Raw genomic sequence first — 6000 nt, forward strand, 5'->3', positions numbered from 1 at the left:
AATTAGACAGAATCCCTAAAAATTACCATAAAAGGCATAAATAGAAGGAATTCTCAACAACGCCAAGCCTCTTATGTAGCCACTTCGTAAAAAAAAGACAGAGAACTGACAGATTCTTATAAACATACACAGAACATTTGCACTCTTTAAAAGAAATAAACCCAGTGATGTTTACTTCTCATGTCACGTTTAACCATGTCCACTCTAAATAGCAAGTGGGAATAATATCTATTTGCATGAGTACCTCTGAACCATAAAAGCAATTGCCCTGATATTTCAGATAACAGATTGTATAGAGCTAGCAGAATCCAAGGTCCATAATATTGCCAAGGAAAGGGAAGAACAGCAGCAAGGGCATGTCTTGGCCAGCATACGTGTACACTCTTGAAAATATTACCAGTACTGGGAATATTGTTGGCAGCCGTCAAAGTGTCCATACACCTCTTGCTCTGATTTAATTTAGCTATTTATCAGTCAAACACAATTTATTTTAATGGGATTACCCTGGAGTGATATAAAGTTATGTCAGACCAAAGACAGAAAAGGCCCCATGGTTCACATGAGTACTGCAGAACAGGTAACTCCGTGAATGTTACATGACACCAACCTTTACATAGTAGGTATTGTTTGAGTTAAACAATAATCACTTCATGAATTGTTACTTTGCCAAACTTGACTTTAAAGAAGCTATTGATCACCTCCAGTCATTCAGAGTGTTTTCTGCTGTCACTTGGTGAAGCAACCATGAGATTCTGGAGTGAAGTAGGCTGCCCAATGACAGTACCATAGGGTCTAAAGATACACCCCAACACATGTATTTAAACTAAACATATTCCCAAAGGCTTTAGACTCAGAAACCACTGTTAAACTTTAGTGTTTTTCCTGGATCTCTGAACAACCTTATCAACAAACTCTTAACTGCAAATATGTGAAGACACATTGGAGCTTTGGGGGCTGCTCCTATACCTAAATTAAACACATCTGTGCGCTTTAGGCTTCTTGGTCTGAAGTGGCATTGGGACTGCTCAGCTCCCTGAGATGTGAATTGCAGGATGTACTTTTTCCCCCAAATTTCTAGGGTAGAAGGGCACACTGGGCAAGCATTCAAGTGTACTCATCTTTATGTTCAAAGGAGGTTCTTTGAGTGAGTTGGCACACAGACAGAATGACAGTATAGAAATAGAGGTTTCAAGCAATCTGTTCCATCAGTCTGTTCTGCATGATGCATCACCAATTATATGTGTTTATAATTCATTTTATCCTAGAGAAAACTGTCTGTGTTGTAGTTAGGTGAGCATGGAGGAAATCTGCATTTTAATGATTTCTGGATTATAAACCAGAAAAACTTAAATAAGAAAATACATTTTAAGTTGCAACAAAGCAGCATAGTTTCCTTTAACAGGGCGCAGATGCATTTGGACTTGATTCTACTTTTCACGCAGGGAGTAATGCCGTATGAGACAATGAAGTTACGCCAGTGGGAGAACAAAGATACCAGTGGGTGTCACTAAGTTTGTAAAGGACTATGTGGGCATGCAAAGGATGGCACACAAGGGAGAGAGGTGCTGCATGTATTTTTCTTTCAAACCAGTGAAAAGTGCAGTACTTTGTAGAACCTCATCCCTCTATTAAAAGTCATAGAATCTAAATACAGAACATATGTTTTCTGTGAGACAGTTTAACTTCATAATGCTTTGTGCAAGCATTTTCATGTCAGCAAAGACCCAGAGGGCACTGTGCTCACTTGGTTTTACTCCCAGAAAGTTCTGATTTCCAAATAATTTTATGCAAAGTTACAGCATCAACCCCATCATCACCTGTTTGACTTGCAGCTGCCTTTTCACGCACAGATACACATATTAAAATGTATGTAAAAGCTGCAAAACAGTATGACAAATCTAGTACTTGATCAATGTTTTGCATCTTTATGACACCCAGAAACATGCTTTTCATGGCTTTGTCTTTCATTGCATTTTGCACAGGGGTGTGGAGTTAAACACTCCTGCTCTGTGCTGTGGTGACTCTAAGAGTCAAAAGGACAATGCAAGAAAACATCATTTGGCCTTCTGTCATCCCTAAACCTAGTTCTCGCTCAGTCCTAGCAGCATCAGGGGAGGAGGCAGAGGCAGCAAGACAAGCGTATGCTTTCCCGGCACAGCCTTGTCACATAGTGCTCCTCTCTTTCTTTATTCCTTTACTGCCTTTCTCCCTTTGGTTGCATCAGGGTCCAAACTGAGTTGTAAAGTCTTCAGAGCAGGAAACCTGTTTTTTTGTCCCCACTGAAAAGCCAGTAGCACGTCAGGTAAAGTTACTGAACAAGAACGGTGATAGAATTCACTCTCATACTGCCCTTACTTGTTGTACTTTACTTTCCTTGGAGCTGCCAGGGCAGCACTATTCATTCTGAGTGATTTTTATCAGCATTACCTGCTGCTGGTGCCTAAGGGACACAGTGACACATTACTCTCCAGTTGCTAACCATGATCAAAATCTAAATGTATAGCAAGCATTGACTTAAATTTTCCTCTGTAGAGTAGATTTCAGCTAGGTGCTCAATAAACTCAGACGAAATTCATCTGCCTTCGTTTCAGTATCTAAAAGCTGGATGTCTGTCTGAGCTAAAGACTCTTTTTAAGTGCCTTCCATAGTCATCATAGAGAAATAGGTAGGCACTAGTTGAAGATGATTCATCCCATGTTCAGGTGGGCATCTAAGGTAGGTAAGCTGAATCACCTTTCTGTCTATACTTACTATAAAATGAGCCCAGGGTAGCTGGCTAGTACTTAGTTTTCTCACTCTACATCTAAAATTAGGTAAGATGAATCTCTCCAGAAGAGGCCATTCAGTTATCTGGCTAGTATTAACCAGATACTCCTTTTTAAGCCAAGTAACTTGGGTTGGCCAAAGGTATCCTCCAAGAAATGTGCAGGGTGATTCAAAAGTTCAGGCAATGGAGGATCCCTCAGTTCATTTGGTAGGGTGTCCCTGTGGTTGACTGCCTTCCGTGATAAAGCCAATAGCCTTATGTCCCATTTTGATTTGCCTGGCTTCAGCTTTCAACAATTGTTTCTTGTTTTGGGTTAGGTGTTTGGCTTTTTGTCTTTTGTAGAGAGGTCATACGCTAAAACAAAGTGCTTTAGACTACCAGAAATTTTCTTTATGTGAAGTCTCTTGAAAGTCACTCTTTAAATCATGTCTTGATTTCCTGTCTGAGAAACTAAACGTGTCAAATATTTCAAATTCTGACAGCGAGGCATTTTCTCAAATATTCCTCCTGATTCTCTTCTGTGCTCTGTTCCATTCATAATAGCTTCAGCCAAGAGAAGCAAAGACAGTATTTCAGTAACTCCTCCTTCAGGAGTGCACACACCATTGACCATATTTCTCATTCCCACTTGCAGCTCACCTGGTCATACCTTTGAAATCTTTGACTTATATAGTCACTTTAACTGACCAGGAACTGGCTAGTGACATGCAGTGAGGTTATTGCTGGTATGTTTTTTGCCATACAAACCAGTACCTTTTTAAAATATATTGGCCTTGGTGTCTGGGTCAGGTGCATTAATGTGCTTTGCAAAATAACCTTAGGAATATGGAGAGCACCCTTTTAGCCGTTGAAAGCAGTACTGGCTTTCATGAAATTTTAAGAATTATTTGACATGTATTTAAGTACTCCATGCACTCCATGCTGCAGTGCACGAGAGCCCAACAGATTGCACCTGAACAGCATGGTGATGGATGCTGCAGCTAGCCAGCTGAGGAACTACCCAGTTGAAGCATCCGTTGGAACTGTACTGTAGCGGCAATAACTAATCGGTGGCAAAAAGCATTACAAAAAGCCTTCTACAGTCAAGTTGGAGGCAGCCTGCCCCACTCTGCAGCATCTGCTTCATGTCCTGATGCACCCCAGACAGGCTTCCCTCTGCCTGTAACGTGATGAAGGGGAAAGCAACAAGCATAGACCCTCAGCAAACCAGAGAATCTGTCTGGGACAGCTTTATGAAATAGGCATTACCAAGTGCACGTCTCATGCTCTGTGCGTAAGGACTAAGATGAGTCATTTGCATTATTTGTCTCCTATTTTCGTGAGTTCTAAAAAACACCTTCTGTTAACTGTGAATTTGTCCATTTCAGCAAAGTGATTGTGAATAAAGTTCAAATTCACTTTATACAGAATTTTTTCAAACATCTCTAATGAAAAATCAAGCATTAAATATATCTGATAAAAAGGAAGAACCAGCAAGTAACCTGCAGAGAAAGCTGCTATGTATATAAGGGTTATTGTCTGAGCAATTACTGTCTGTGCATAGTGATACAGGAAATACTTTTACTAACAAAAGTACCTTCACGTTACCACGAGTGCCTATATAAGCTGTGGGCTGTCAGTACTACCCTGACATAACCAAATAGCGGAAGTTAGTATGCAGTGCTATTCTGTTGATGAAAAAAAAAAAAAGTGTTCTAACATATGTTATGAGAGGACATCAGGATAACATTTAAAAGGAGCATTCTGTGGTATGGCTTAACCACTCTGTGTTGAACCTGGTTCTGCCCAATGATAACAGTATGTAGTTAAATCTAAGTCAGTAACATTTCCATTGTCAGCTAAACCAGTGGCTGAAATGTCCCAACATTTTATTTCCCAAAGCATTGTAATAAGTTTATGATAACCTGCAGCTTTTTTTCCTTGGCACATTAGTATGAATATTGCTTTGAAATTCTCTTTTGTCATCTTTATCGATAACTTTTTATCTGTCAAGCACGGTAAAAATTAAAGATGATGTAAATGAATGTGATTATTTTTTACAAAATGTACAGACTATGATGTTGTATAGATTAACGTGTGTAAATAGATTTCCTTTTCATACTGTAATTCACTATACTTTTCTTCTGGTTTTGTTCTTTTTTTCTTTTCTGTTTTCAGTTTTTAACGTCACATACCTAACAGCCTTCTCTGAGATATGTTATATATAAAGCTGTGAACAAATAAACGTTTACATCTTTATGCTATTAGAGATAATAGTAGTTAATAACACCATAATGGACTGAAGAGGAATCAGAGAATAAAAAATTTAGACGTTTTGCACAGAAATTCTGTTATTTATGTTTCAAAAAAAAACGTGTAAAATGATGCAGTTTTCTTCCTGATTCAGTGGGTCAGGGCCATGCTGAAGGATGTGGCTAAGTTAATATTTCACTTTTGAATTCAACAGCTGTAGGACACGCATGTTTGTTAAAGAAAACCAGCCCCTGTGTGAGATACTCCACTGAGGAAGACGTAGCTTCATGCAACCTAGATGTACTTACAGGGGTGTGAGAATGGCACACACGTAGAGCAGACCCAGGTGATCCCGTGTGTTGTGTATGTCAACACCTCCACGGCCAGTAGCTATTTTTGACTTGCTACATCTTACTTAAATTCGTTGTCCAGGTATCTGTCAGAAGTACAGTATAATGGAGCTAGAACAAAGGAAATCTAGGAAATCTTTGCTGTAGAGGGAACACCATATATGATGTATTTCTTCCCTAAAAGATATGTATCTATTCATATATATGTAATGTATATTTTTTAGAAAATCAGATGCACTCATAAAGCAGATTTTCAAAACTGTAAATGGTCCTCGTGCCTTGGCAGCTCAGGGCTCCTCAACGACGTAATTAAAATTGAACTGTATTGCACAGAAAGCGAAAGGCCAAGGCTGCTCCTGCCATGGGAATGGGCACAGGGAAGAGACACACCGGGGTGAGACTGGCAATGGTACGTTGCTGGTGGGGCCAGAGAGGGAGGTGAGCACACATGGAGGAGGAGGTGGCACCTCATGGGGCAGCGTACCTCCCCTGGCAGCAGCACCGAGCAGGGACAAAAGATGGAGCGCTGTTTTGCTGTCTCATGGACCAGAGAAGCCATCCCTTTCTGTGTGTATCTATATGTATCACAGAAGCTACATCACCAAACGGTGTCTTCTGACCCTTTGAGAGACCTGAGCTGTCATCCTCTCC

This window comes from Gymnogyps californianus, chromosome 2 (assembly GCF_018139145.2).
Source record: "Gymnogyps californianus isolate 813 chromosome 2, ASM1813914v2, whole genome shotgun sequence".
Taxonomy (NCBI): domain Eukaryota; kingdom Metazoa; phylum Chordata; class Aves; order Accipitriformes; family Cathartidae; genus Gymnogyps; species Gymnogyps californianus.